General features: G+C 42.7%; 1 protein-coding gene across 9 annotated transcripts in view; it reads left to right on the top strand.

Annotated features, from left to right (window-relative positions):
* The window catches only part of LOC122555777 (Rho guanine nucleotide exchange factor 4), a 473,424-nt gene that overhangs the window by 228,869 nt on the left and 220,025 nt on the right, over positions 1-24,530 (top strand). The gene's annotated exons all lie outside the window — the stretch shown is intronic.

The following is a 24,530-nucleotide window of genomic DNA, read 5'->3' as shown; positions in this document are numbered from 1 at the left end:
CCCCCTTAACATGCACTTCCAAATACTCCACAATCTTACCCTTAATAATAGACTCTAAAATTTTAGTAACAATTGAGGTCATGCTCACTGACCTTCTGCTTTTATTCTTTCCCTGTCTTCTCTTGTTAGTGATGTCTCATCCTCCCTTTAGTGTGTTTTTCTTCCTTGGAATGAATTTCTGCTGTGCCTCCCATTTATTCCCAGAAACTCCTGCCATTGCTGCTCTACTGCCTTCCCTGTTAGACTCCTCTTCCAGTCTACTTTGGCCAGCTCCTTCCTCATGTCTTTGCAGTTACCTTTGCTGAATTGTAAGGCCATTACATCTGATTTCAACTGCTCCCTCTCAAACTGCAGTGTGAATTCTATCATATTATGGTCACTGTCCCTTAGGGGACTCTTCACCTTAAGCTTCCTACTCAAGTCTGCCTCATTATACATCACCAAATCCAGAATTGCCTGTTTCCTATTGGCCTCTAACATAAGCTGCTCCAAAATAAAATCTCATAGACATGCCACAAATTTCTTTTCTTGGGATCTTCTACCAAACTGATTTACCCAGTCCACTTGAATCTTGAAGTCCCCCATGATTGTTGTAATTGTACCTTTCCAACCTGTCTTTTCTATCTTCAGTTTTATATTCTCTTCTACCTCCTGACTACTACCGGGAGGCCTGTACATAACTCCCTTTGTGGTTCCTCAACTCTTCCCACACAGATTTTATATCTTCCAACCATATATTGCTTCTTGCTGTCAATTTAGTTTAATTTCTTATGAAGAAGGCAATTCCACTCACCTCTGCCCATTTGCAAATCCTTTTGATAGGGCGCATATCCTTAAATATTTCGTTCCCAGTCCTGATCCCTTTGCAACCATGTCTTTGTGGTATGCTGCCCACAACATTATATCTGCCCATTTGAATCTGTGCTCATTTGCCTTGTTTTGTGCTTTGTGTGCATTTAAGTACTTCAGGTGGAGCCTACCCCTCCTTCCATGGTACTAGTGCCAATTTCCCTTGAACTTTGCAAGTCACTCTGGTACCATGTGCCCTGTGAAGTATCTTCAATTGAATAGCCTGAGTTCTTTTACAGGTAGAGATCTTCCTAGAGTTTTCCCAGATGTCCTCCCACATCTCTAAGGAGATTTCCATCCCCAATTCTTAATTCCACATTTTATATAACCGTCCCATGTCCTTCAATATCTTATTATGCAGTAAGTGGTCGAGAGTACTGACCGAGGGCGAACCCATTTGCCAAAGCACTCTCCTTTCCATATACAATTTATAAGGATTAATTGTCAATGTGGTCTTCTTTTGTATGAAGTCTCGTATTTGAAAATATTGAAAAAGGTCCTTGCTAAGCAACCCAAACTTCTGACGCAACTGTTTGAAGGACATCATGACCGCCCCGTTGAACAGGTCTCCCAAACAGGAGATACCTCTGGACTCCCAGATTTTGAATACAGCATCAGTCAGCCCTGGCTGGAATCCTAATGTTCCCACTATAGGGGTATAAAGGGAAGTTTTTGGTAGATTACCCTCATCCTGTCGCATTATCCTCCAAGCTTTGATTGTATTTAATACAATAGGATTTTTACAATGATCCATAATTCTCATCTTATCCATAAATAATAGATTGATGAGGGGACATTTTGCTTGGGAGACCTCAATATCTAACCAGATTGATTGTGGGTCACAAGAGACATAAGATAACAGAGAGCTCAATTGATACCTCCTGAAATCTGGAAAATCCAGCCCACCCCTTACTTGTGGAAGCTTCAGCTTTTCTAATTTAATAAGGGACCATCTATGGCTCCAAATAAAGGAGCTGAGCCAACCATAGAGCCTACACAGCGTCTGTCTAGGCAGCATCAAGGGGAGCATTCTCAAAGGGTATAAAAGGCGAGGTAGAATATTCATCTGAACCAAAGCTATTCTACGTAGCCAGGATATTGGTAGATCTCCCCAGTATTTTCTCCAATAAATGTGTATAGTTGGCTTTATATAGCTGACCAAATATCAGAGTAATAAAAAAACCTAAGCAAAGAAAACCTCCCAGTGACCACTGAAAGGGGAAACTGGATCCATCCGGGAAATTGGATATGTTGGTAAGACCTCCCCAGCGGCATGGCCTCCGATTTCATAAAATTGATTTTGTAACCTGAGAACATACCAAATAAGTTAACCACTTGAATTAAGCGGGGCACAGATGTCAGTGAATCATTTAAGGAAAGGAAGACTTCATCCGCATAGAGAGTGATTTTATGCTTACCCGGTCCAACCTCTGGAGTCGCTATATTAGGGTCAGTTCGTGTAGCTTCTGCTAGCGGCTCAATCATTAGCGTAAATAATAGTGGCGAGAGATGACAACCTCTGCCAACGCTAAAACTATCCGAACTTACACCGTTGGTATTCACCGCTGCTTTGGGATCATTATATAATACTGTAACCCATTTAATAAAGATCTCTCCAACACCAAACCGTTCCAATGTATAAAAGAGATATGGCCATTCTACCCGATCGAATGCCTTCTCTGCTTCTCGGGAGATAACTAATCCCAGTATCGTTCCCTGCTGGCAGGCTTGTACCCTATTTAAGACTCTTCTAATGTTATTAGTTGATCTACGACCCTTTAGAAACCCCGTCTGGTCCTCTTTTATAATGAATGGTAAAACCCTCTCCACTCTTAATGCTAACATTTTTGAGAGAATTTTAAAATCCACATTCAACAAGGATATAGGTCTGTACGAAGAGCAGTCATCTGGGGCCTTTCCTTTCTTAAGAATGAGAGAAATATTTGCTTCTCTCAGAGAAGGCAGGAGACAGCCCTGACTATGTGAATAATTATACATATCTATAAGTGGCCTGACCAATTCACCTATAAATTCTTTATAGAACTCAGCCTGGAATCCGTCTGGTCCGGGCGCTTTACTGCTCTGGAGCTGCCTCACCACTTCCTGGGTTGCAAGGGGGGCATTCAAGAATGGTACCTGCTCCGAGGTTAGGCCTGGGAGGGCCAGATTTGTTTTTTAAAAGCCTCCATCTTCCTTGTTCCATCCTCACGGTTCTGTGACTTATACACTTCGAAGTAGAACTTTCTAAAGGCTGCATTGATCTTTTTACGATCACAAGTCAGGGTACCAGCACTCTCTCTAATAGATGTAATGGATTGGGGAGCCTTTTTCTTTCTGGCAAAGTATGCTAGATACCTGCCAGGCTTGTTGCCATATTCAAATAATCTCTGCTTCGCAAATAATGTCTCCCTCTTTGCTGTTTGACTAAGTGTGGTATTCAAAGTTGTAGTTTAGTAATGGACAGCCTATCAACATATGCTGTCTCGACCGCCTTCAGGCGAGCCTCGAGCAGACTCTGTTGATCTCCCTTTTGTCTTTTCCGGGTCGCAGAATATGAGATAATCAAGCCATGCGTGTATGCCTTAGCAGTCTCCCACATCACCGATGGGTTACTGGCTGTGCCTGAATTGATATCCCAGAAAGTTTTAAATTCCTGCAAGAAATATTTTATGAACTTACTATCCTTCAATAGGAAAGGGTCCATATGCCAATATCGGGAACCTATCTCGTCATTACTAGTCTTAACCTTCATATAAACTGCGGTGTAGTCGGAAATAGTTATATTACCTATTTTACAAAACAATATCGAGTTCAAAATGGTCGAAGGGACAAAAAAACATATTGATTCTGGTATGGCACTTGTGTGGATTAGAATAAAAAGTAAACTCTCTACCCTCAGGGTGAAGACACTTCCACAACATCTACCAGCTCCAACTCCCTATTCAGATCAGCTAACTGCCCAGATCTCAAAGATATGCCCATTGAACTCCTAGGTAACCTGTCCACCTTTGGGTCGATGATACAATTAAAATCTTCCCCCTATAATTGTGTGGTGCACCCCGAGAGCCATCAACTTGGAGAACACTTCTGTTACAAATTTAAAAGGGTGCACCGGGGGGCAATAACGTATATTAGGGCTTTAATTAATATATACCCTCCAGACTCATCTTTTATCTGGCTTACCATTTGGAAGGGAAGATTCTTCCGAATAATAATAGCCACTCCCCTACTTTTTGAGCTGAAAGATGAAAAGAACACCTGGCCAAACCCACCCTGTTGCACCTTCAAATGCTCCTTATCAAGTAGCTGTGTCTCCTGTAGAAGGGCCACATCAACCCTTTCTTTTTTAAGACTTGATAATATCTTTTTCCTTTTGATTGGTGAGTGGCTCCCCTTGACATTCCAGGTGCACCACCTAAACGAATGACTAGCCATGACTGTTCAAGCAAGTCCGAGACCCCGAGGAGGAAGAACCTCACCCAAAAAACATTGAGTGAAAACCATAATCAATTCCCATGTAAGAACACCCTTTAAAACAACTAAATCAAAACAGCCAAGAACTACTCCTTAAAAAAAACATGAAACATATGTAAAAGGAGACTTTCCCCCCTTGTCCACAGGAGGTACTGCGTAACATCTCCCAGCTAGAGCCATGTCCTTGGCCCAAACATTACAAAGTAGAGTAAATAAATACCAATATCTTATAAAACAGGAGTTAAAACTGGGCGACCAACCCATCCGCTCCACACTATTACCTAGATACACTTAGCAAAACAACAACACAAGATAAAAATATATAAAATTACAAAATTACAATCTGGGCAAGTATTAGGCGACAATAAACAACTCAGAAACATCTCCCAATAATCGAATAAATTGCACGAGTTATAGGTAAGAAAGGGAAGGATAAAAAAACGAGCCCCCCCCCACCCCCGAGGAAGGATGGAAAAGAGAAAGAGGGAAAGAGGAGGAGAAAAGACAAAAGTGGGGCAAAATGAAGGAATTATCCATCCAATTCAAGTATTGTAGTCTGTTTGAGAGCATCCAGGAATTCTTTTATTTTTTCCGGTGATCCGAAGTTATATACAGATCCTCCATGACTGAAGCGCAGCATTGCCGGATATCACATAGAATATTGAATATTTAAATCCCTCAGACACTTCTTCACCTCTTCAAATGCCTTCCTCTTGTGAACTACAACTGGAGAGAAGTCCTGGAACAACATTATTTTGGAGTCCTTGTATATCATGCATGGGGATCCTTCCACAAAACTCTGGAAGTCTTAGCAGCATTTGTTTTTCCCTGTAATGTTGAAGTCGAACTAGGACCGGGCGGGGGAGCTGGTCCCACCTGGGCCTGCTCACAGCAACCCAGTTGGCCCACTGAACCCACACCTGGCCCAGCTCCGACTCCAGTTTCAACAGCAGGGGGAGCCATTGCTCCAAAAAATCAACAAGCTGGCTTTCCTCCTCCCATTCGGGAAGGCCCAGCAACCGAATATTTTTCCGATGACCTCGATTTTTGAGGTCGTCGATATGTTCCTCTAAGGCCTGGACTCGGTGTTCCAGAGCCTGGACCTGACCCACGATTGACTCAGCAGTCTGGGAGACAGCGGCCCGAGAAGCATGACTGAGATCGACTCCCACCCGGACCGGATCTCTTCGATGGATGCACCGATCTTCTCTCGGAGCTTAACGAACTCCGAGATCAGGCTTGCCTCTGCACTTAAGTCCCCCTGGGGTTGTCGTGGATGTCACTGTTGCTGTGGGCTGGGGAGGGGTCCCTGCCTGTTGCGAACTTTGTGAACCTTTGCCTTTGGTCATTTTAAAGTGCATCAAACTGCTAAAGTTTGGTGCAGAATTACCAAAGCTGCTGGGAAAAAGCTATTTTAAATTTAGCAAGTGAGGTAAGGATGGGTACCCCACTTTGCCTGGGTCTTGGGCAGAGTTCAGCAGACTCAGACCTACTGGGTTGCCGCCATCTTGGATCTCCTATTGTTATATTTTACAGGCAAAATATCAAACAATAACTGCACTGCCAATGGGAAATCTACTTTGCAACCAAACATAGCTAAAGCCAAACTAAATTATGAGGTGGAATGGGGATTTACTTGGTATTGTCTTGCAGCTGTGCTGGCAGTGAAGTTCAAGGTGCCCACTCTCAAATTAATTTATGTGACAAAGAAAATTGGTTTATGTAGAAAATAACAAAAGCTCAGGGTGACTGTGAAGTGACAAAAACACATCAGGGGCATCAATGTTGCTGCAATCTTCTAAGAGAAATCGTTTTTTTAACCTGAGCTTTGATTATTAGTATTAAAATTAAACAGCATTGGGCGGCACGGTGGCACAGTGGTTAGCACTGCTGCCTCACAATGCCAGAGACCCGGGTTCAATTCCCGCCTCAGGCGACTAACTGTGTGGAGTTTGCACGTTCTCCCCGTGTCTGCGTGGGTTTCCTCCGGGTGCTCCGGTTTCCTCCCACAGTCCAAAGATGTGCAGGTCAGGTGAATTGGCCATGCTAAATTGCCCGTAGTGTTGGGTAAGGGATAAATGTAGGGGTATGGGTGGGTTGCGCTTTGGCGGGGCGGTATGGACTTGTTGGGCCGAAGGGCCTGTTTCCACACTGTAAGTAATCTAATCTAATCTAATCTAATCATATAGTGTACTGTGTCTTGAAAGATGTATTGGTCCTGGAGTGGGTTCAGAGGACGTTCACAAGAATGATCCCAGGAATGAAAGGCTTAACACATGAGGAACATTTGAGGACTCTAGGTTTACACTGTGTAGAGGTTAGAAGGATGAGGGGGGATCTAATTGAAACTTACAGAATACTGAAAGGCCTGGACAGAGTGGACAAATGGGAAGATGTTTCCATTGGGAAGAGAAACTAGGACTCGAAGGCACAACCTTACAGTAAAGGGAGGACCCTTTAGAATGGAGTTAAGGAAAAACTTTTTTAACCAGAGAGTGGTGAGGCTGTAGAATGCATTGCCAGAGAAGGCTGTGGAGGTCAGGTCATTAAATATATTTAAGACGGATATATAGGTGCCTGATTGTCAAGGGATTCAAAGGTTATGGAGAGAATGTGGGAGAATAGGGTTGAAAAACAGATCAGCCACGATTGAATGGCAGAGCAGACTCGATGGGCTGAGTGACCTCATTTCTGCTCCTATTTCTTACAGTCTAATGGTGGAGATTTATTTGCTCTTGGCTTTAGTCATCTCAGTGATGTCTGAGTGCCTTTGATCATGACAGATGGTAAGATTCTTAGAGAAGCTTCAGTAAAGCTGAGGTAATTGTGAAAAGTTTATCAAGCTATATTTTGATTAGGGAGAAAAGTATTTCCAGAACTTGAATTTATAACTTGTTTGATTCTTGCTTGACTTGTTGACACTTTATGTGAACAATTTGCTGTCTCAGTGCAAACAGCGCATTGAAGGCTGTTCTGACTCTGTAGTCTTATCCAAAGTTCAGACGACAAAAATTTCAAACCCTCTCAAAAAACATCTCTCTGTTTCCTAATAGAAAAAGGATCATTATTTGCTCAAGGCTTTTGAAGCAGAATACAGGATGTTTGCAGAATAGAATGATGCTATTTGACCTGTTATATTGATGCCACCAGTTAGCTAGAGCAATTCCCGCGTCTCTGAGGAGTGTAAGAGCTATGACAGACTGTGGACTATTGGGGCAAGACTGAATGAGACTCATATTGATGATGTAGCTCTCTGTTCTTTCCTGATGACGCATTCTTTCATTGATAAACATATTCCAATAGGGCAAAAGGCATTCCTTCCATTTTGACATTTTCCCGATATGCCAGCAGACGCATGATGTACTAAATAGTGTCTTAGTGTATTCTGTCATTCTGTGACTCTGTAAGTACATATACTGTATGTAAATAAGGCAGCCACATTTCCAGTTCCTAATCTCAAGGTATTTTTGTTACAATTTACATATGCACCTAATCGGCCTTATTTCTCCTGACCTAATAGTGCCAATGGAAACCAAAATAACTTGGGGCAGATTAATTACATACCTTTATGGGGAAAATCAGTGCTGACAGTCACTACTCAAGAGTTGACAAAATACAGATTGACTATGCTTGAGAACTGAACCAAACAAGTTAAAACATGCCTGCTAACTACATGTGTTACATGTTTCTGGACTTGATATGCTTAAAACATTTCAGAAGGGAAAGCTTCCAGACTGCACGACTCTATAAGGAGTTTTGTTTTGTGTTTATTAAGTAAATGTCTGAGTAATACTTTCGAAAAGTACTGACTAAGTAACTGTTCAATGTCATAAGAATGGAGGCATGTACAGATCCTGTCTTCTATACTTTTCTGTATTTTTGATTGTAGGCTCAAATGGGAAAAAGACTGTTTTAGAAACCAAAGATTGTGAAAGGGCATGCTGCAATATTTGTTTTTAAAAAGCAGGCTACTGACACTCCTCATAAATGCTGTTAACACTGCTGTTTGTTTAAGCTGTGGAGGTTATGGGGGAAGGGTGGAGGTTACTGCAGGTAGCTGGAGCAGGTAGTATATGCAAAGAGAGATATATAGCTGCTGGTAGCCAATTGCTCTGTGGAGTGGCGACCAATTGTTAAAGTTCTTCTAACAGCTATGTGATTGGCTCACAAGTAGGTGACAGCTTGTGGGTGTGAACAATATGGTTAGAAGTTTTGGACCTCCAGAAAGGGAGATGGTGTCTTGCTTGCTGAAGTACAAAATAACTAAAGCTTCAGGAAAGCCAGCTGATTTTATCTCACTGGCTGCTTAAAGCTGTTACTTCTAACTAATAATTCAGAGTCTTTATAACTTGTGAACAGGTTACTCTGTGCCTCCTGGAAGGAAGTGAAAGTACATGGAGAAGAGAGATCGAGGGGCAGCAAGTCCTGGCTAACATGAATGAATCATTGCAGCTAACCATACGGGCAGGCAAAATTGACCTGCTTTTCCAGTTTTCTCTCTATCCATAACATCAAATTTGGTTTTGTCTGAATGTGTGTATAGAGGTGTGTTATAAGTTGTTAGATTTTTAATTAATAGTTATGTGTCAACATTTCATAATTGTTAACCTGCAGCTAGAATCTACTTATTTGTAATAAAAAATCATTCTTAAGTACCGAAACCTGGTTCATACTTTCTGTCAACTGGGTTGAAAAAGACAGGCAATTTGAGGAATTCTGTGTACATTGATAAAATCTTCAACTTTTATGATGAACCTCAGAATAGCAGGGCTTGAATTTGCTACCACAGTGAGATGTCAAAATGGTTGGGCATGAAAAGAATGAGTCACCATTTTCTCAGCTTTGATATTTGTGGGTCCGCTGTTGCTACCCTGGTTGTGGCAGAGACATTCTTGTTGCACAGAGACAATTCATTCTTGTTTTAATTACTGAGAGGTCTTATTCTTTTTCCTTATCTTGCATTCCAGAATATCATTGCCTTAATAAGCCAAGGGTACTTTGATTTTTGTTCCTGATCATTTTTTTTATCCCAGAGCACATTGTGAGCTGGGGAGGTGTCAAATGGCGATGTGAAACTCGAACTGGCATGAAGCAATTGTACACTCACCCTTGCTGCAAGGTTATAAATCATTTGTGCTTTGCTAAACTGCTTTCACTCATTTGCGGAAGATGGCAGTATCTTGTTTCTTTATGCAGATTATAAGGTGACTATTTGTATGGCCTTTGCATCTTAATTATTTTGTTCGGAGGGTTGAATACAATTGAAGAGTGTTAGAATCAAATAATTATAATCATATTCAGATCATTTGGTTAATTGTCATAGAAACTGATAGAATGTGTTCACAGAATACTACAAAAGAAGTCCATTCAGCCACCATGTCTGTGTTGGTGCTCTGCCAGAGTAACTCACCTTGCCCCATGGACCACTTTACCCCATAACCCTGCACATTTGTTTCTTTAGATAATGATCCAGTTTCCTATTTACTTTTACCTTCAGTTCCTTGGTACTGAGGATGACCTTCTTCCGTTCCAGATTTGAGGGTCCTGAGGTGACTAAACCATTGGTGCTGATCCACACCCCCTGCCAGAGGTGGGGAAGGTGGTGTTTGAAAGGGTGGGCTTGTGTACAGAAAATGTTATTTCCTCTTTTCGCCTTTGCTTCTTTTTCTATTCATCTTAAATCAGTGCCCTCTGGATCCACAGGGGTCAGTATTGGGGCCACTGTTGTTTGTAATATACATAAATGATCTAGAAGAGGGCACTGTTGGTATGATCAGCAAGTTTGCAGATGACAGAAATATTGGTGGAGTGGCAGAAAGCATAAGGGACTGTCAGAGAATACAGGAGGATATACATAGACTGGAGAGTTGGGCAGAAAAGTGGCAGATGGCTTTCAATCCAGACAAATGTGAGATAATGCATTTAGGCAAGTCTAATTCTAGAGCGAATTATACAATGAATGGAAGAGCCTTGGGAAAAGTTGATGGACAGAGATCTGGGAGTACAGGTCCATTGTACCCTGAAGGTTGCTGCACAGGTGGATAGAGTGGTCAAGAAGGCATACAGTATGTTTGTCTTCATCGGATGGGGTACTGAGTATAAGAGCTGGCACGTCATGTTAAAATTGTACAAGACATTGGTTCGGCCACATTTAGAATACTGTGTACAGTTCCGGTTGCCACACTACCAAAAGGATGTGGACGCTTTGGAGAGGATGCAGAGAAGGTTTACGAGAATGTTGCCTGGTTTGGAAGGTGCTAGCTATGAAGAGAGGTTGAGTATGTTAGGTTTATTTTCACTAGAAATAAGGCGACTGAGGGGGGACCTGATTGAGGTTTACTAAATCATGAAGGGTATAGACAGGGTGGATAGAGACCAGCTTTTTCCCAGGTGAAGGATTCAATAACGAGAGGTCATGCTTTCAAGGTGAGAGGTGGAAAGTTTAAGGGGGATACATACGGTAAGTACTTCACACAGAGTGGTAGGCGTTTGGAACACGTTGCCAGCAGAGGTGGTAGAGGCAGGCATGGTATATTCATTTAAGATGCATCTGAACAGATGCATGAGTAGGTGGGGAGCAGAGGGATACAAATGCTTAAGAATTGACCGACAGGTTTAGACAGTACATTTGGATCGGCTCATTGGAGGGCCGAAGGGCCTATTCCTGGGCTGTAAATTTTCTTTGTTCTTCATCCTTCTGTCAAAAGGAAGAGTTTCTCCCTGTCAAATCTGTCCAGACCCCTCATAATATTGTTCCTTGTGGAGAGCATTTCAAACCTCCCCCACCATTGCAAACTGCCCCTCCTAATAGCTGCCTCTCTGGTTCTGTGTCTATTTTTGTTTGATGATACTGTTGTGAAGCCTGTGAGAAATACAGTATTGTATAAAAACAGAAATTGTTGTTTTTGTAACACAATCATCTGTAGTGGCAGGTGACAAAATAAGCAATGAACCAAATATGAAAGAAGCTTCTGTTGCTTTATACTATAAGTAAATTTCAACTTGTGTGTCTCCCCTGTGTTTTACAGTATGACACATTGCTTTGCACTGTTGTCATCCCATGTTCTATCTTAATCTGTTACTGACGTCCTACTTTCAGTGCTTGGACACTAACTCTGAACTAATTCTGTTCCTGTTTTCCTCCTTTGGCTCTTTCTTATGTTGTTGTACACACCCACCTCTATCAATCATCATGAAAAAGATTCACTCTGGAATACCTGAAGTCTTTCTTTGTGCTGTCAGTTATGCAATTTGTCATCCTTGATCTGGAAATCTCTAAATGCCTTCGGTTGTGCTGTGCAGCCAGAGCTTCACGGACTGGGAACATGGTTAAGCAAGGATTGTAAACATTGTTGATGGCCCTGAAGGAAATAAATCATTGGAATTAATGTAATGAATGTACTAGTGAACTTACATTCATGTTAGCAATGACTGCAGCACATTGCACTGGTTATTGTGACAAGCAGTATTAAACTCAGGTATCCTTTGGGAATCTGGAACAGTTTGACTGCAACTGAATCCTCTTCAGGATAAGGTTTTCTCACCCATCCAAAAATATGTAATTTGATCCAATGATTGATACAGAGCACCGGGAGATTTGTACTTAAAGTAAGCATTTGCTATTTGTGCTTTTCACCGTGAATTTGAACTCAGTAAATTGGAGCTGAAGCCTGGTTTGACTTGAATGCTTTCCAACTGATGCCAAAAATTTAATAAGTTTCATATGTGTTTAAAGAAGAGTCTTGCCATTATCACTCATTAAATGCAATCAAATGGCGCTGATAGTCAACATTCATATTATTTTCAATCTTTTTAATGATTTTACTATTGAACTATAATTGTTTCTTGAACTGATTGCAGTTCTGAACCTGGTGGTGTGAGATACTCAAACTAATACACACTGTTGAATTGTTTTAGTCTTTAAAGTACTCTTGGTGAATAGCTTGATCTATTGATCCTGTTGCAATGTGTTCCTCTTTAATAGTGGGCTTGGGGATTGTTCCCTGCCTGTTTGGTGGAATACAGTTACCAGCACTTACTGTTTATTTAGGCAAAACAAATAAATGGAGCAATAAATATGCAAGTTAGTTTGTATTTTTGGATCATCTGATTTCCAAAGGAAGTCACATAGTAAAATTTTCTTTTATCAACCTTTATGGTTCCATTACACAGGAGCTATCAATTGGAGGCAGATACCTATTAGAATGTTGCAGACTCTTAGAGGCCAAGATTATTTTTTTCTCCAGGAATCACACAGAGGGTTGTACGTGTATGGAATGAACTGCCAGAGGATGTGGTGGAGGCTGGTACAATTGCAACATTTAAGAGGCATTTGGATAGGTATGTGAATAGGAAGGGTTTGGAGGGATATGAGCCGGGTGCTGGCAGGTGGGGCTAGATTGGGTTGGGATGTCTGGTCGGCATGGACGGGTTGGATCGAAGGGTCTGTTTCCATGCTGTACATCTCTATGACTCTATGACTCTAATTATTGAATGTCAAACATTCGAGATGGCAACTGAGTTAGACTTCAAAAAATTGGCTTGTGGAGACCTCTGATGGTCAGACTCCATTACGACATGGTGACTGTTGACATGGCAAAACGGAGTAGGAAAATAGACCGATAAGAGTGACTTCAGGAAGAAAGATTTGTGCAATGCAAGGATCTTGGTCCAAAAAGGAAAATAGATGTCTCTCTCAATTAGAGAACGATAAATGGTTCAGAGGGAAAATGTTAAAAAGTATCATTAAAGAAGTTATGCCAAGATACTTGGATAAGTTCAAAGTAATCAAACAGGGTCAGCATTGTTTTATAAAGGAAAATCATGTTTAATCACTCTTTAAAGAACATGTGGACGGAAAATTTGGCAGTCATGTCTGGAGTCAGGAAGTTCACCGTTATCTTTACAGGCATAAATTTGTAATAATAACAGATCAGAAACCCCTGCTAGGTCTACTTAAAGTGGGCAAGGCTGTGTCCCCCACAGTTTCAGGCCGAAATCAGCAGTGGGCTCTGATACTAAGTGCATATAATTACAGGCTGGAGCACCATCCAGGAGGCCAAGTGGCAAATGCGGATGCTGGAAGCTAACCACTGGTGGTACCACCATTGGCTGAGTCCATAATGGTTCTCAATTATCTGGACACACTTCCAGTCACAGCTGACAATATCAAACTTTGGGACCCAGAAAGATCTAGTCAGGTCAAAACTGAAACAGCTGGTAGTGATGGGCTGTCACAGTCAGAATTGAAATTGTTTTTGACCCGGAGATACCAGATCACAGTCGAGGACTATAAAGGCAAGCAACAGTGATTGTCCTGAACAAAGGTCATCCCCAGATACTGGGTGAACTCCACCAGGATCATCCAGGGGTTTCCAAAAATGAAGATGTTAGTGAGAAGTTATGTCTGGTGGCCAGAATTGGATGCAGGTGTAAATACATTGGTCAGTCAGTGCCCAAAAGTGCCTACAAGGACAAAAATTACAGCCATCAGCTCCCTCACATTCATGGGAAAACTCGTGTAAACTCTGGACTCAGTTACATGTTGACTATGCTGGGTCTTTTCACGGGCTTGAAGTTCTTATGCATTGTGGATGTCCACTCAAAATGGCTGGACGTGCGTAAAATTAATTCCTCAAACACTGGGACGATGATCTTTTGCAATACATGGACTCTTAGAAGTGTTGGTCATAGATAATGGGCCATCATTTACCAGCAGAGAATTTTGAGTATTTCCTAAAGTCAAATGGTATTCGTCATATAATCCAATGGTCTGGCAAAAAGAGCATCCCAAACTTTGAAGGCAGGCTTGAAGAAACAGCCAAAGCTTCACTAAATACCAAACAGTCCTGGATTCCTATCTGATTTATAGGTCCTTGGCTCAGGCAACTACAGAGATAGCTATAGATTTGCTCACAGGGAGAAGGCTCTGCACCAGATTAAATCTGATCTTCTCGGAACTGTTGGGGTGGAGGATGAATTGTCATCAAGAAAGCTAATGCCTGGACACCAGACTCTGCTAAGAGAGAGATGGTTTACTTCAGGGGACAAAAGTTGGTGCAAGAACAACAGGAATGGCCCTGCATGGTTAAGAATAGACAGGCAGGAGGCTGGAAGAACACAGCAAGCCAGCCAGCATCAGGAGGTGGAGAAGTCTATGTTTCAGGTGTAACTTTTCTTCAGGACTTTTCAGTTACACCCAAAATGTCAACTTCTCCACCTCCTGATGCTGCCTGACTTGCTATGTTCTTCCAGCCTCCTGCCTGTCTATTTTGGATTCCAGCATCTACAATTTTTTTTTAAAAGTTTCTGCATGGTTAAGAGGTGTGTTTGAAGTGAGATCTGGTCCGCTGACATATAAAGTTCAGGTAGGTGTGATGGGCCTGAACACGTATGTGGACCAGTTGAAGGCTGCAAACTCGTAAACAGTGTAGGAGCAAATCGTCCCTGGCTCCTCAAATACTTTTTCCAACTGTTCTGGAGCCTGTAGATTTTCTGTTTCCAAGTGTTGAAGACACCTCGGCATCTGAGAAGGAAACAGTGGATGTTGCTATCTCAATGCCTTTACCACCCCAACGCCTTTGCCACCTGAAGGGGACAATAAATTCCTTCCGAGACACTCCGAGATCGAGAGGCAAGTTACTGTGCGTAACAGAGACCCCATATCAGAAGCAGATTTGGAGGAACCTGACTCAGTACTAAAGCGCTCCTGGAGGAACTATATAAAAAAAAAGAATCGGCCTATGTCCTCTAACTCCTGGGGGAGGGATGTAGTAATTGTAATGAGATCAGGCAGGTGGACTACATAGAATGTGAGTTCTCTGATTGGGGCTGTTAACCCAGTCCAATCAGAGAGTCTTGGCTGACAGATACAAACAAGAGTGTCAGAGGTTTTGATCATGCTGAGAGCTGGCTCTGAGGAAGCCGGACCAGAGTCAAAGACTCTCCACATATAAATAAAGATGACTTGGTGATGGGATACCAGCCTCTGGGTTTATTTCAGTAAAGGTCTTGTATCAAGATCACATAGTACATATCCTCAAACTTGACTTGTACCTGCATGCTTGGACAAGGAGTTAAAAACTTAAAAATATATGCTGTTTATACAAAGGAATGAAAGATAATTCTTTATTTAGCAAATGTCAGGGTTTAGTTAGAGAATTGCATTGTAATTCTCATAAGCATACAGAAAATTAACATGTCCCCTGCAGGAACCTAGAACATGTTGGACAGTTGCAAGGACTGAGTTTCCAACAATACTACTATCTAGTTTTCCAGTTAAACAATGCTATACAACTTTTGTCTACAGTTATACCAGGTATTGAATTAGTTAATCTAAGGGCTTTGAGGTGTAGTGGTAGTGTTCCTACCTCTGAGCAAAGAGGCCCAGGTTCAAGACATACCTGTCCTGCATGTGTCATAGCATGTCCAAACAGCTTTATTAATAAAATAATTTGTTGGGCTATTAATTTAATACAATATTTGAACCAGTTTTGAAACTAGTTAAAATATAATAAACAATTATGTACTTGCTCACCCAATTGAAGATGGAAAAACTCACCAGATTTTGGAGGTGCAAAAAGGAAATACAAAAGCAATGTCCCCTTTCCCCTCAGCAATAAGCTTCCAACTTACCCTTCTATGTTGACATGCTCAGACCTCACACACAGCAAAATCTAACCCAGTATACTTCACTGATTAGAAAATGGCTTGACTCTGCTCAATGATTCAACTTATATTAGACTAGAGCTTATGCAATAACATGCAATAGTTAAATGGTCAACCCACAAGCAAAACTTGATAATGGCAAATTTGAGTGATGGATTACCCAGTTGTTAATATTTGCAGCAGCAATTGCCAATTTTATTTGCCAGTTCCAGGGGCATCTTGCCATTTTGAAAACTTTGTGTAAGCATGTTTCTGACCTTTCACAGTTTAAGCAAACATAATTATCCTTGGCTACTGAGAAGAAAATTTGCTTCATACCTAATTTTCATTTAAAAAAAAATGTTTTAGATTGTCATTGAATAGTGGGTTCAGTATTGTCTCAAGTAGTACCTTGGATGACAATGTATGTGAGAGGTAAGTGTGCTGTGCTTAGAGGAACATGTGCTTTTGGACTTCTGGTCTTCAATGCACTCCATCATTGGTTTCCTGTCATTATGTCTAAGTCTTAGTCTGGGAAAAAGCAATGACTGCAGATGCTGGAAACTAGATTCTGGATTAGAGGTGCTGGAAAAGCACAGCAGTTCAGGCAGCATCTGAGGAGCAGTAAAATCAATGTTTCGGGCAAAAGCCCTTCATCAGGAATGCAGGCAGAGTGCCTGAAGGGTGGAGAGATAAATGAGAGGAAGGTGGGGGTGGGGAGAAAGTAGCATAGAATACAATAGGTGAGTGGGGGAGGGGATGAAGGTGATAGGTCAGGGAGGAGCGTGGAGTGGATAGGTGGAAAAGAAGATAGGCAGGTAGGACAAGTCATGGAGACAGTGCTGAGCTGGAAGTTTGGAATGGGGTGAGGTGGAGGAAGGGGAAATGATGAAACTGTTGAAGTCCACATTAATGCCCTGGGGTTGAAGTGTTCCGAGGCGAAAGATGAGGCGTTCTCCCTCCAGGCGTCGGGTGGTGAGGGAGCAGCAGTGAAGGAGGCCCATGACCTCCATCTCCTCGGCAGAGTGGGAGGGGGAGTTGAAATGTTGGGCCACGGGGCAGTGTGGTTGATTGGTGCGTGTGTCCTGGAGATGTTCCCTAAAGCGCTGTGCTAGGAGGCATCCAGTCTCCCCCATGTAGAAGAGACTGCATCGGGAGCAACGGATACTATAAATGATATTGGTGGATGTGCAGGTAAAACTTTGATGGATGTGGAAGGCTCTTTTAGGCCCTTAGATGCAGGTGAGGGAGGAGGTGTGGGCACAGGTTTTACAGTTCCTGCAGTGGCAGGGGAAGGTGCCAGGAAGGGAGGGTGGGTTGTAGGGGGGCGTGGACCTGACCAGGTAATCACGGAGGGAACGGTCTTTGTGGAAGGCGGAAAGGGGTGGGGAGGGAAATATATCCCTGGTGGTGGGGTCCGTTTGGAGGTGGCGGAAATGTCAGCGGATGATTTGGTTTATGCGAAGGTTGGTAGGGTGGAAGGTGAGCACCAGGAGGGTTCTGTCCTTGTTACGATTGGAGGGGTGGGGTCTGAGGGCGGAGATGAGGGATGTGGACGAGATGCGGGATGTGGACGAGATGCGTTGGAGGGCATCTTTAACCCGACTCCCACAACTACCTGGATTACACCTCTTCCCACCCTACCTCCTGCAAAAATGCCATCCCGTATTCCCAATTCCTCTGTCTCCACCGTATTTGCTCCCAGGAGGACCAGTTCCACCACAGAACACACCAGATGACCTCCTTCTTTAGAGACCGCAATTTCCCTTCCCACGTGGTTAAAGATGCCCTCCAACGCATCTCGTCCACATCCCGCACCTCCGCCCTCAGACCCCACCCCTCCAACTGTAACAAGGACCGAACGCCCCTGGTGCTCACCTTCCACCCTACCAACCTTCGCATAAACCAAATCATCCACCGACATTTCCGCCACCTCCAAACAGACCCTACCACCAGGATATATTTCCCTCCCCACCCCTTTCCGCCTTCCGCAAAGACCTTTCCCTCCGTGACCACCTGGTCAAGTCCACGCCCCCCTACAACCCATCTTCCGTCCAGGCAACTTCCCCTGCCACTGCAGGAATTGCAAACCCTGCGCCCACACCTCCTCCCTCACCTCCATCCAAGGCACTAAAGGAGCCTTCCACATCCATCAAAGTTTTACCTGCACATCCACCAATATCATTTATCGTATCTGTTGCTCCCGATGTGGTGTCCCCTACTTTGGGGACACTGGACGCCTCCTAGCAGAGCGCTTTAGGGAATATCTCTGGGACACCCGCACCAATCAACCAAACCGCCCCATGGCCCAACATTTCAACTCCCCCTCCCACTCTGCCGAGGACATGGAGGTCCTGGGCCTCCTTCATCGCCGCTCCCCCACCACCCGACGCCTGGAGGAAGAACGCCTCATCTTCCGCCTCGGAACACTTCAACCCCAGGGCATCAATGTGAACTTCAACAGTTTCATCATTTCTCTTTCCTCCACCTCACCCCAGTTCCAAACTTCCAGCTCAGCACTGTCCCCATGACTTGTCCTACCTGCCTATCTCCTTTTCCACCTCACCACTCCACCCTCCTCCCTGACCTATCGCCTTCATCCCCTTCCCCACTCACCTATTGTACTCTATGCTACTTTCTCCCCACCCCCACCCTCCTCTCATTTATCTCTCCACGCTTCAGGCTCTCTGCCTTTATTCCTGATGAAGGGCTTTTGCCCGAAACACCAATTTTACTGCTCCTCAGATGCTGCCTGAACTGCTGTGCTTTTCCAGCACCTCTAATCCAGAACTAATTCTTAGTCTGCCAATTCCTTGAGATTAATTGATTAATAGATCGACAACTCCATTATCTTTGTTAAAAAAATGAAAGAACTGTAGATGCTGTAAGTCAGAAACAAAAACAGAAGTCGCTGGAAGGGCTGAGCATATCTGGCAGCATCTGTGAAGAGAAATCAGAGTTCATGCTTCAGGTCTGGTGACCCTTCCTCAGAACTCAGGTCATCAAACCCAAAATGTTAACTTTGATTTCTCTCCTCAGATGCCGCCACACCTGCTGAGCTTTTCCAACCACTTCTGTTTTTGTTTCCATTATTTTCGTATCATGTGATTGCTCAGGATAGTAGAAAGGGAACTGTAAAGGTTGTAGTCTTTTTTTTAATCCAGAGATTTCTCTGTTCCTTTTGCAGTTCATTTCAGGATTTCCAAAACCTTTTAGATGCTAAAGCACCTGAAATACAACTAAATCATTGGTTTGTTTGATGCATGGTATGACAAGCAAAATGTGAAGCTCTCATTGAAAAGGAAACTATCCTCGTGAGAATGAATTTGGCAAGCATTTTAGATTCAGATGCAGGAGATTTGTATATCATTAGCATTTTTCAATATGAATCATGTCATTCTGTCCTGGATTTGAAGTAAATACTCTCTTTAAATGGAATACTAATCCTGAGATTACAGCTTTCGGCATTGCACTACTGAGTTAATTCCAGAAACAAAAGAATACAACTATAGATGATCACCAATTTTCTCTGAAACTGTAAAGTTGCTGATTAAAACAATTAATGATAAAGCTTACAATTTTCTGCCCCATGGGTTAATTGTAATACTTGAGATCTCATAATGCCTCATTTCTCTTTAGCGTTATCCTGACAGGTGTGCTGGACTGATGATCAGTGAATTTAATGCACTGGGGGGTAGGTTTGCTAGCACTCTTCGGTGGGGGTTTAAACTAATTTGGCAGGGGGATGGGATCCTGACTTGTAGTCCAGCAAGTAGGCTAGCTGTTTGTCAGATGTCCAAGAATGTAGGGAGGCTGTGAAGAAGGTAGTACTGACAGGGAATACTTGCGGACACAGAGATGGTATACTTCAACGCAAGGAGTATCAGAAATAAGGTGGGTGAACTTAAGGCGTGGATCGGTACCTGGGACTACGATGTTGTGGCCATCACAGAAACGTGGATACAAGAGGGACAGGAATGGTTGTTGGAGGTCCCTGGTTACAGATGTTTCAGTAAGATTAGGGAGGGTGGTAAAAAAGGAGGAGGGGTGGCGTTGCTAATTAGAAATGGTATAACGGCTGCAAAAAGGCAGTTCAAGGGGGATCTGCCTTTGGAGGTAGTATGGGCTAAAGTCAGAAATAGGAAAGGTGCAGTCACCTTGTTGGGTGTTTACTCTAGGCCCCCCAATAGCAGCAGAGATGTGGAGAAACAGATTGGGAAACAGATTTTGGAAAGGTGCAGGAACCACAGGGTAGTAGTCATGGGCGATTTCAACTTCCCAAATATTGATTGGAAGCTCTTTAGATCAAGTAGATTGGATGGGGCGGTGTTTGTGCAGTGTGTCCAGGAAGCTTTTCTAACTCAGTATGTAGATTGTCCGACCAGAGGGGAGGCCATATTGGATTTGGTACTTGGTAATGAAGCGGGACAAGTGATGGGCTTGTTAGTGGGTGAACATTTTGGTGATGGTGACCACAATTCTGTTACTTTCACCTTGGTTATGGAGAGAGATAGGTGTGTGCAACAGGGTAGGTTTTACAATTGGGGGAAGGGTAATTACGATGCTGTAAGACTGGATCTGAGGAGCATAAGTTGGGAGCATAGGCAGTCAGGGAAGGATGTCGTGGAACTGTGGAACTTTTTCAAGGAACAGATACGACGTGTCCTTGATATGTATGTACCTGTCAGGCAGGAAAGAAATGGTCGTGTGAGGGAACCTTGGTTGACGAGGGAGGTTGAATGTCTTGTAAGGAGGAAGAAGGAGGCTTATATAAGGTTGAGGAAACAGGGTTCAGACAGAGCAGTGGAGGGATACAGGATAGCCAGAAGGGACCTGAAGAAAGGGATTAGGAGAGCTAAGAGAGGGCATGAAAAATCTTTGGCGGATAGGATCAAGGATAACCCAAAGGCATTTTATGCGTATGTGAGAAACATGAGAATGACGAGAACGAGGGTAGCTCCGATCAAGGACAGTAGTGGGAGACTGTGTATTGAGTCGGAAGAGATAGGAGAGGTCTTGAATGAGTACTTTTCTTCAGTATTTACGAACGAGAGGGACCGTATTGTTGAAGAGGAGAGTGTGAAACGGACTGGTAAACTAGAGGAGATACTTGTTAGGAAGGAAGATGTGTTGGACATTTTGAACAACTTGAGGATAGACAAGTCCCCCCGGGCCTGATGGGATATATCCTGGGATTATGTGGGAAGCAAGAGAGGAAATTGCAATACCGTTGGCAATGATCTTTTCGTCTTCACTGTCAACGGGGGTGGTACCAGGGGACTGGAGAGTGGCGAATGTTGTGCCCCTGTTCAAAAAAGGGAATAGGGATAACCCCGGGAATTACAGGCCAGTTAGTCTTACTTCGGTGGTAGGCAAATTAATGGAAAGGGTACTGAGGGATAGGATTTATGAGTATCTGGGAAGACACTGCTTGATTAGGGACAGCCAGCACGGATTTGTGAAGGGTAGGTCTTGCCTTACAAGTCTTATTGAATTCTTTGAGGAGGTGACCAAGCATGTGGATGAGGGTAGAGCAGTGGATATAGTATACATGGATTTTAGTAAGGCATTTGATAAAGTTCCCCATGGTAGGCTTATGCGGAAAGTCAGGAGGCATGGGATAGAGGGAAATTTGGCCAATTGGATAGAAAACTGGCTAACCGGTCAAAGTCAGAGAATGGTGGTAGATGGTAACTATTCAGCCTGGAGCCCAGTTACAAGTGGAGTTCCGCAGGGATCAGTTCTGGGTCCTCTGCTGTTTGTAATTTTTATTAATGACTTGGATGAGGGAGTCGAAGGGTGGGTCAGTAAATTTTCAGATGATACGAAGATTGGTGGAGTTGTGGATAGTGAGGAGGGCTGTTGTCGGCTGCAAAGGGACTTAGATATAATGCAGAGCTGGGCTGAGGAGTGGCAGATGGAGTTCAACCCTGCCAAGTGTGAGGTTGTCCATTTTGGAATGACAAATAAGAATGCGGAATACAGGGTTAACGGTAGGGCTCTTAGTAAGGTGGAGGAGCAGAGGGATCTTGGGGTCTATGTTCATAGATCTTTGAAAGTTGCCACACAGGTGGATATAGCTTGTAAGAAGGCCTATGGTGTATTAGCGTTCATTAGCAGAGGGATTGAATTCAAGAGTCGTGAAGTGAAGGGCCTGTTCTGTGCTGTATTGTTCTATGTTCTATGTTCTAATGTTATCTGTTTTATTTTAATAAGGGCATTTCAAGGAATTGGGATTGGAATAGATGTAGGAGAATTCTGAAACACAGTACCCAAGTTCACAAAATTAGAACATTGTATATCCTCATATAATATGTGACATTCATGTTCAAATATCTATTTCCTGGATGAAAACAGAACATGCTCAGAATATTCAATGACAAGACAACCCAAGTTAATGAAGGAATTTCCAACTGGGAAGCCTGTTTCCTTCCTTATTTCCAACTAGTTAAGTCCAGGTGGGTAAGGCAGAGAATAGCCTTCCTGCTTGGTGGTCAGTTGAAGCCTCTGAGTCATATTCTACCAATGCCGGTAGGAGGTGGGGAGAGTGCATAGTCTGTGGGCAAACCACCAAATGAACCCTGATAGCCATGCCTACATCTGTTAGGGATTTAGAGGATTCTTCCAACTTGGATATCTTGAGCCCACTGGAGGATCCACAAATTACTACTGAAATACCCAAAGGAAGGCAACACCCAGTCTTCACAACCACTGCTTCCCTGCCATTGCTGGTATCTCCCTGGCTCATATATTCATGCCACCTTCCACTCCCCTTTGCCCGGAAACTCCAGTAATCAGCCTCAAGGTTATTGCAGTACTTGCAGTAGCCACTGTTCCCAGTGGCACTGTTTGCTCCAAACTGTGCAGTCACTCAACCTCTTGGAGGTCAGACGTTCACATACTGACAAAAAAAGTAAGATGAACATAGGCTGCCTGCTTAGGAAAAAAAACTGGAACGTTATTAGTCTCTGATTGATCTGCTGCTCTTAGGAAGGTGGGATATCTATTCTGCACTAGAAAGTCTGGTGGTAAATTGTCCCTGGCGAAACCGATATCTATAATGGCAACCTGTTATATTAAAATTAAATAATTTTAATAAAAGTCAATAGTTATCCAAAATGGAATTTAATGACTTATTGGTAATGCTCCTATGTAAAACTGAGGTTCAAATCCACAATCTAAAGACCTAGACCTGGATATTAGCTCTTGAGTTGGGAATGCAGAGTCAGGCAGAGTCTGGATTGGAAAGAGTTACTGTTTATTACCCATTGCAAGCAATTAACTCTGTACATGCTCAGTAATATCGCTGAACTCAATGGCTGGCGAAGCATGACCCACACATGATCAATCTTCAATTGTCGAGGTGGAGTGTGCCCAATTTCTAATTGGTTTTCTAACTGTAACGATCAGCTTACTGATATCGATCCCAGTGTTTCCTGACTGGTTCCCTATGATGTCAGTCATTTATCGGACCATCCCTTTCATTACAGCTAACAGTTATTCCTTCATTCACTAAAATTTTTAATAACTTCTTTTGTTCTCCAAAGAGGTTGAAGTAAAATCAAATCAAGAAGCATCAGTCATAGAATTATACAGCAACTCTGTACAGAAACTGTCAACCTAGATTTTCTTGTAAAAGTCATGATATAGGAATTTAAGTCCATCATTATAGGACTTCATTCCAACAGCATATATGGATAACGTGTCGGCCTGTTAAATGCACATTTTAAAATAAAGGTAACTTTTTCCTTAAGGCATCAAATTTTAAAAGTAATAACATCAAGCTCAGACTAAAACTATTTCATTTTAAAGTATCTTCATGGAAATTTGTCTTACTATAAAACTTTGTCTATCAATATTTGTTTGTTTTGACCTCAGGCAATGTGACATTTTTCACTTTACACGCAGACCTGCATGTTACAGTCAAAGGTCGCATAGTAAGATGGTGTCTTACTGAATACAATTGAACACTGTATGTTATTATCTCACTTGCTTGATCATAACACACAACCTAACTAAAACTAATTGTAAATAAAAATATCACTACAATCCCACAAAGCCATCTACTTATAGTTGCAGTTGTACATGATGTTCCAATTCTGTCCTGGCAAGTTTATTCCTTATCCCCTCCCCCCACCCTATGTTCGGCACAAAAAAACCCACATTTTCCTTGCTACCATCAGTTCTGAGGAAGGCTCACTGGACCCAAAACGTTGACTCTGATTTCTCACAACAGAAGCTGCCAGAGCTGCTTTGCTTTTCCAGCAATTAAATTGAATTTATTGTCATGTATACCGAGGCACAATGAAAAGCTTTGTCTTGCGAGCAATACAGGCAGATCACATAGTTAAATAGCATCGATAGTAAATTTCCAACATCTGTCATTCTTTTGGAATTTATAAGGCAAGTTGTGAAACTGAGTTCAATAACTCCAGTAATTTGTAGACGAGGACCAGATAATTTCAGTGAAAATTGTTGAATCATCATAACAACCCAACACACCCTTGAGAAAAGCACCTCATCTTTTGATAGGCACTTCACAACTTTCTGGACCAAGTAAA

Source organism: Chiloscyllium plagiosum, unplaced genomic scaffold (genome assembly GCF_037043375.1).
Source record: "Chiloscyllium plagiosum isolate Xiang-an unplaced genomic scaffold, Cpla_swu_hap1 HiC_scaffold_13, whole genome shotgun sequence".
NCBI lineage: Eukaryota > Metazoa > Chordata > Chondrichthyes > Orectolobiformes > Hemiscylliidae > Chiloscyllium > Chiloscyllium plagiosum.
The sequence above is the reverse complement of the archived record's forward strand: the minus strand, read 5'-3'. Positions and strand labels throughout refer to the sequence as shown.